We start from the raw sequence: 6,000 nt of genomic DNA, 5'->3' as shown, positions 1-6,000 counted from the left end.
TATTGCACATGAATATGCCTTCTTAGCACTGACCATGATAGTTTATTTACTACACTTGGTCAATTAGTTCAAAGCTCCTGCCAAGGGTTAGGACTAGACTATGAATATGGCATGAGAAAAAGAAGAGTAAGTGAGACATCTCGAGTCGTAAGTTATGAGCGCGAGGTCATTAAGTGTTAGAGGAATAAGCATTGGTGGGTATGGACGCTTTGAGTTACCTGTCTCAAAGCTCCCGACAAGGTCCCTAGGAGTTGAACTCCTGGACAAATGATAACAAACACTCATGTAATTGCCCGAGTCCTTAAGACCCTCAGCCAGAAGACCATTAAAAAAAAAAAAGCCAGGCAAAGCTAAGGCCCAAACTCTCAGCCAGATCTGGGGCGGCACACAGCCTATGCCATGACTTAAGTGCCCACAGCACCCTACAACACTACTAAAGGGACTGCCATTGGTGCATATTTGTTTTTGTATTTTTGAGTATTGTTTTGACGTTCAAATCATATAGATTACTTAGGTCGGGGTCCGTGGCTTCCAATAATGACTCAGTGGGGGTCCCCATAATCCAGTAATGTTTCACTGGGGGTCCACAGAAGTCAAAATGTTAAGAATTGCTGACGTTGACCATGCATGAGTGAATCGTGACATGATTTAGGTTATATGCCATAGGTGGTGATGGGGGGCAGGGCACTGAGCCGAATAGGTGTCAGTCCAGGAGGAGATAGAATGCGGGGTTTTATATTAGAATTCTGAAGAGAGAATTATCGTAATACAAAACTATTGTGACATAATATTAAGAACCAAAACCAACGTTTTATTGTCCCTTACTGCCATGTTTTTCGTGGAGGTAAGGGAGAATATAAACTGACCATGTGACCCACCACTCCAAATCGGGCAGGAGGATGAGTGCCCAAACTTCTGTTGGCCCTTACTCCTTCTGGCTGTCGGAGGAGTATGTCACTGACAGAGACGGAGTAGCCTACTATTATTAACTTCGTATTCACATAATGAGATATCAAACTATCGGGTCGGTGGCCTGCATCAGTAACTGAGAAAGAGGAGGTCTTGGGCGAAAAGGCTCTGCCTTTCCTGCCAGTCTCTTTTATTGCAGATGTACTTTCATGATTTAAAAAAAAAAAAAAACCTTTTTTTCATTGTCTCACCTTGTGTTCTTCCTAATTGCTTCAACATATGTTGTAAGGTACTTGTAAGAGGAGCGAAGTATAGTAACTCTAAGCTTACCTGTAGATACTTGCCTTCACAATAGTTTGACAGTCAATACTTTCCCCACAATATTTTTTATTGTTGCACTTTATCCACGATATTCAGGTAGTGTTCCAAACTGAGACATATTTGAAATGATTATGATGATATGTAAGTGACAGACGTATGCTGTTGTCACACAAGTATGAATGCAACATCTGCATGCATGTAAACCATCAAATGGATTACAACACCACAACACCTTCCATTTAAAGCCCCGTCATGTTAACAACCCATGAACCACAAACTACCACATTTCCACAATGCTACAAACACCAGCCCTGAAACACTACAGGATCTATAAATCATGCACCATGATACAAAATCCTGCAGCACTACACTATCACACAACCAACTTATCACACATGAACACCATCACATCAATCACATCCTAGCACCAAAAGCACATCACATCCCACACTACAGCAGCACTAGTAAATAATCCCATGAATCAAATATTAACCCCACTAAATGACTGAATTAAGTACATCCAACAACCAATAGGTTCTCTCATGAGATACATCAGAGCCACTACACCACCCTTTTGCTAAATGTTAGGAGCACCCCCTAATGAATCACACCCCGCATTCCTACATCACCCTGTGTATCTGACACAACCCCCACTACACAATCTGATAAAACTCACCAAAATACCATCTTGTGACATAATAAAATATACCCATCACTCATATTGCTACACCCCAGCATCTCTTCCACCACACATCACCAAATAATACTGCAACGGCTCAGGACTACATATGAGCATCCAAGCGCACTGTTCACGAGCACACTACCTCATTTCATAAACTACACCCTAACACCATTAAATATCTCGTACGCAGCACCTCAGAACCACCACAACATATCATCTCAACGTCCCAGCACCACCACAGCTCTTCATGAAACCTGATGAACATCATCCAAACACCACAACACTTTACCCCAGCACCAAACATATCCAATGGAGTACGTGGGTGTGTCACAGTTGTATACATCAGGTGATTGGGAAAGCCGTAAGACCTGTGTTTGAGGGGATGTGCCTCAGAGATGTGTCAGTGTAGGAGGCTGGACTGGCTTGTAGTGAGTACCTAGGGGTACTTGCACCTTGCACCAGGCCCAGTTATCCCTTATTAGTGTATAGGGTGTCTAGCAGCATAGGCTGATAGATAATGGTAGCTTAGCAGAGCAGCTTAGGCTGAACTAGGAGACGAGTGAAGCTCCTACAGTACCACTAGTGTCATATGCACAATATCATAAGAAAACACAATACACAGATATACTAAAAATAAAGGTACTTTATTTTTATGACAATATGCCAAAAGTATCTCAGTGAGTACCCTCAGTATGAGGATAGCAAATATACACACGATATATGTACACAATACCAAAATATGCATAATAGCAATAGAAAACAGTGCAAACAATGTATAGTCACAATAGAATGCAATGGGGACACATAGGGATAGGGGCAACACAAACCATATACTCCAAAAGTGGAATGCGAACCACGAATGGACCCCAAACCTATGTGACCTTTTAGAGGGTCGCTGGGACTATTAGAAAATAGTAAGGGTTAGAAAAATAGCCCACCCCAAGACCCTGAAAAGTGAGTGCAAAGTGCACTAAAGTTCCCCAAAGGACATAGAAGTCGTGATAGGGGAATTCTGCAGGAAAGACACAAACCAACAATGCAACAACGATGGATTTCCAGTCGAGGGTACCTGTGGAACAAGGGGACCAAGTCCAAAAGTCACAAGCAAGTCGGAGATGGGCAGATGCCCAGGAAATGCCAGCTGTGGGTGCAAAGAAGCTGCTACTGGACAGTAGAAGCTTAGGTTTCTGCAGGAACGACAAGGGCTAGAGACTTCCCCTTTGGAGGACGGATCCCTCACGCCGTGGAGAGTCGTGCAGAAGTGTTTTCCCGCCGAAAGACCGCCAAAAAGCCTTGCTAGCTGCAAATTGTGCGGTTAGTGTTTTTGGATGCTGCTGTGGCCCAGGAGGGACCAGGATGTCGCCAATTGCGTCAGGGGACAGAGGGGGCGTCGAGCAAGACAAGGAGCCCTCTCAGCAGCAGGCAGCGCCCGCAGAAGTGCCAGAAACAGGCACTACAAGGATGCGTGAAACGGTGCTCCCCCGAAGTCGCACAAAGGAGTCCCACGTCGCCGGAGAACAACTTAGGAGGTCGTGCAATGCAGGTTAGAGTGCCGTGGACCCAGGCTGGACTGTGCACAAAGGAGTTCCACCGGAAGTGCACGGAGGCCGGAGTAGCTGCAAAAGTCGCGGTTCCCAGCAATGCAGTCTGGCGTGGGAAGGCAAGGACTTACCTCCACCAAACTTGGACTGAAGAGTCACTGGACTGTGGGAGTCACTTGGACAGAGTTGCTGGATTCAAGGGACCTCACTCGTCGTGCTGAGAGAAGACCCAGGGTACCGGTGATGCAGTTCTTTGGTGCCTGCGGTTGCAGGGGGACGATTCCGTCGACCCACGGGAGATTTCTTCGGAGCTTCTAGTGCAGAGAGGATGCAGACTACCCCCACAGCATGCACCACCAGGAAAACAGTCGAGAAGGCGGCAGGATCAGCGTTACAGAGTTGCAGTAGTCATCTTCGCTACTATGTTGCAGTTTTGCAGGCTTCCAGCGCGGTCAGCTGTCGATTCCTTGGCAGAAGGTGAAGAGAGAGATGCAGAGGAACTCGGATGAGCTCTTGCATTCGTTATCTAAAGAATCCCCAAAGACAGAGACCCTAAATAGCCAGAAAAGAGGGTTTGGCTACTTAGGAGAGAAGATAGGCTAGCAACACCTGAAGGAGCCTATCAGAAGGAGTCTCTGATGTCACCTGATGGCACTGGCCACTCAGAGCAGTCCAGTGTGCCAGCAGCACCTCTGTTTCCAAGATGGCAGAGGTCTGGAGCACACTGGAGGAGCTCTGGGCACCTCCCAGGGGAGGTACAGGTCAGGGGAGTGGTCACTCCCCTTTCCTTTGTCCAGTTTCGCGCCAGAGCAGGGCTAAGGGGTCCCTGAACCGGTGTAGACTGGCTTATGCAGAAATGGGCACCATGTGTGCCCATAAAAGCATTTTCAGAGGCTGGGGGAGGCTACTCCTCCCCTGCCTTCACACCATTTCCCAAAGGGAGAGGGTGTAACACCCTCTCTCAGAGGAAGTCCTTTGTTCTGCCATCCTGGGCCAGGCCTGGCTGGACCCCAGGAGGGCAGAAGCCTGTCTGAGGGGTTGGCAGCAGCAGCAGCTGCAGTGAAACCCCGGGAAAGGCAGTTTGGCAGTACCAGGGTCTGTGCTACAGACCACTGGGATCATGGGATTGTGCCAACTATGCCAGGATGGCATAGAGGGGGCAATTCCATGATCATAGACATATTACATGGCCATATTCGGAGTTACCATTGTGAAGCTACATATAGGTAGTGACCTATATGTAGTGCACGCGTGTAATGGTGTCCCCGCACTCACAAAGTCCGGGGAATTGGCCCTGAACAATGTGGGGGCACCTTGGCTAGTGCCAGGGTGCCCTCACACTAAGTAACTTAGCACCCAACCTTTACCACGTAAAGGTTAGACATATAGGTGACTTATAAGTTACTTAAGTGCAGTGTAAAATGGCTGTGAAATAACGTGGACGTTATTTCACTCAGGCTGCAGTGGCAGGCCTGTGTAAGAATTGTCAGAGCTCCCTATGGGTGGCAAAAGAAATGCTGCAGCCCATAGGGATCTCCTGGAACCCCAATACCCTGGGTACCTCAGTACCATATACTAGGGAATTATAAGGGTGTTCCAGTAAGCCAATGTAAATTGGTAAAATTGGTCACTAGCCTGTTAGTGACAATTTGAAAGAAATGAGAGAGCATAACCACTGAGGTTCTGATTAGCAGAGCCTCAGTGAGACAGTTAGTCATAACACAGGTAACATATTCAGGCACACTTATGAGCACTGGGGCCCTGACTAGCAGGGTCCCAGTGACACATACAACTAAAACAACATATATACAGTGAAAAATGGGGGTAACATGCCAGGCAAGATGGTACTTTCCTACAGTCAGCAACTGAAGAAGCTCTAATGGAGGACATTATATGTGACAGCCTCCGTGTGGGGGACTTTTAAAAGTTTTTACCGCCCCTCACTGCCATGTTTCTCGTGGTGGCAAGGGAGAATATAAAATAACCATCTGACCCACCACTCCAAATCGGGCAGGAGGTTGACTGGTCAAACCTCTGATGGCCCTTACTCCTAACGGCTGTCGGAGGAGTATGTAATAGACAGAGAAGCCTACTTCGCCTACATACGCTCGTGATCCCCCCATCTGCACATCATTGGGCGAGGATACTCCGGCCCATATTTATACTTTTTTAGCGCCACATTTGCATCATTTGTGACGCAAACTTACAAAATACAATTGTATTTTGTAAGTTTGCGCCGCTTTTGCGTCAAAAAGCGGCGCAAATGCGGCACTTAAAAAGTATAAATATGGGCCTCCGTCTGTTACAATGGAGTACTCTCAACGCCAAACCCTAACCCAGCCCCAGAGACTCAAGCCACACAATTACTTTTTTTTTTTATACTTGTTTAAAACACAAAGTGTTTATAATTTCGGCTTAGAGGTGTTTTTAGCAAACACGCATTTGTGTTTAGATAGGTGGTCACGTATCAACTGGCGTTCTCGTTTAAGTTAAGGTTCAATAGACAGTCTTGTCCCAGACACCAAGGGCCTGATTTACCTTTTTTTA

Source organism: Pleurodeles waltl, chromosome 10, assembly GCF_031143425.1.
Source record: "Pleurodeles waltl isolate 20211129_DDA chromosome 10, aPleWal1.hap1.20221129, whole genome shotgun sequence".
Lineage (NCBI taxonomy): Eukaryota > Metazoa > Chordata > Amphibia > Caudata > Salamandridae > Pleurodeles > Pleurodeles waltl.
The sequence above is the reverse complement of the archived record's forward strand: the minus strand, read 5'-3'. Positions refer to the sequence as shown.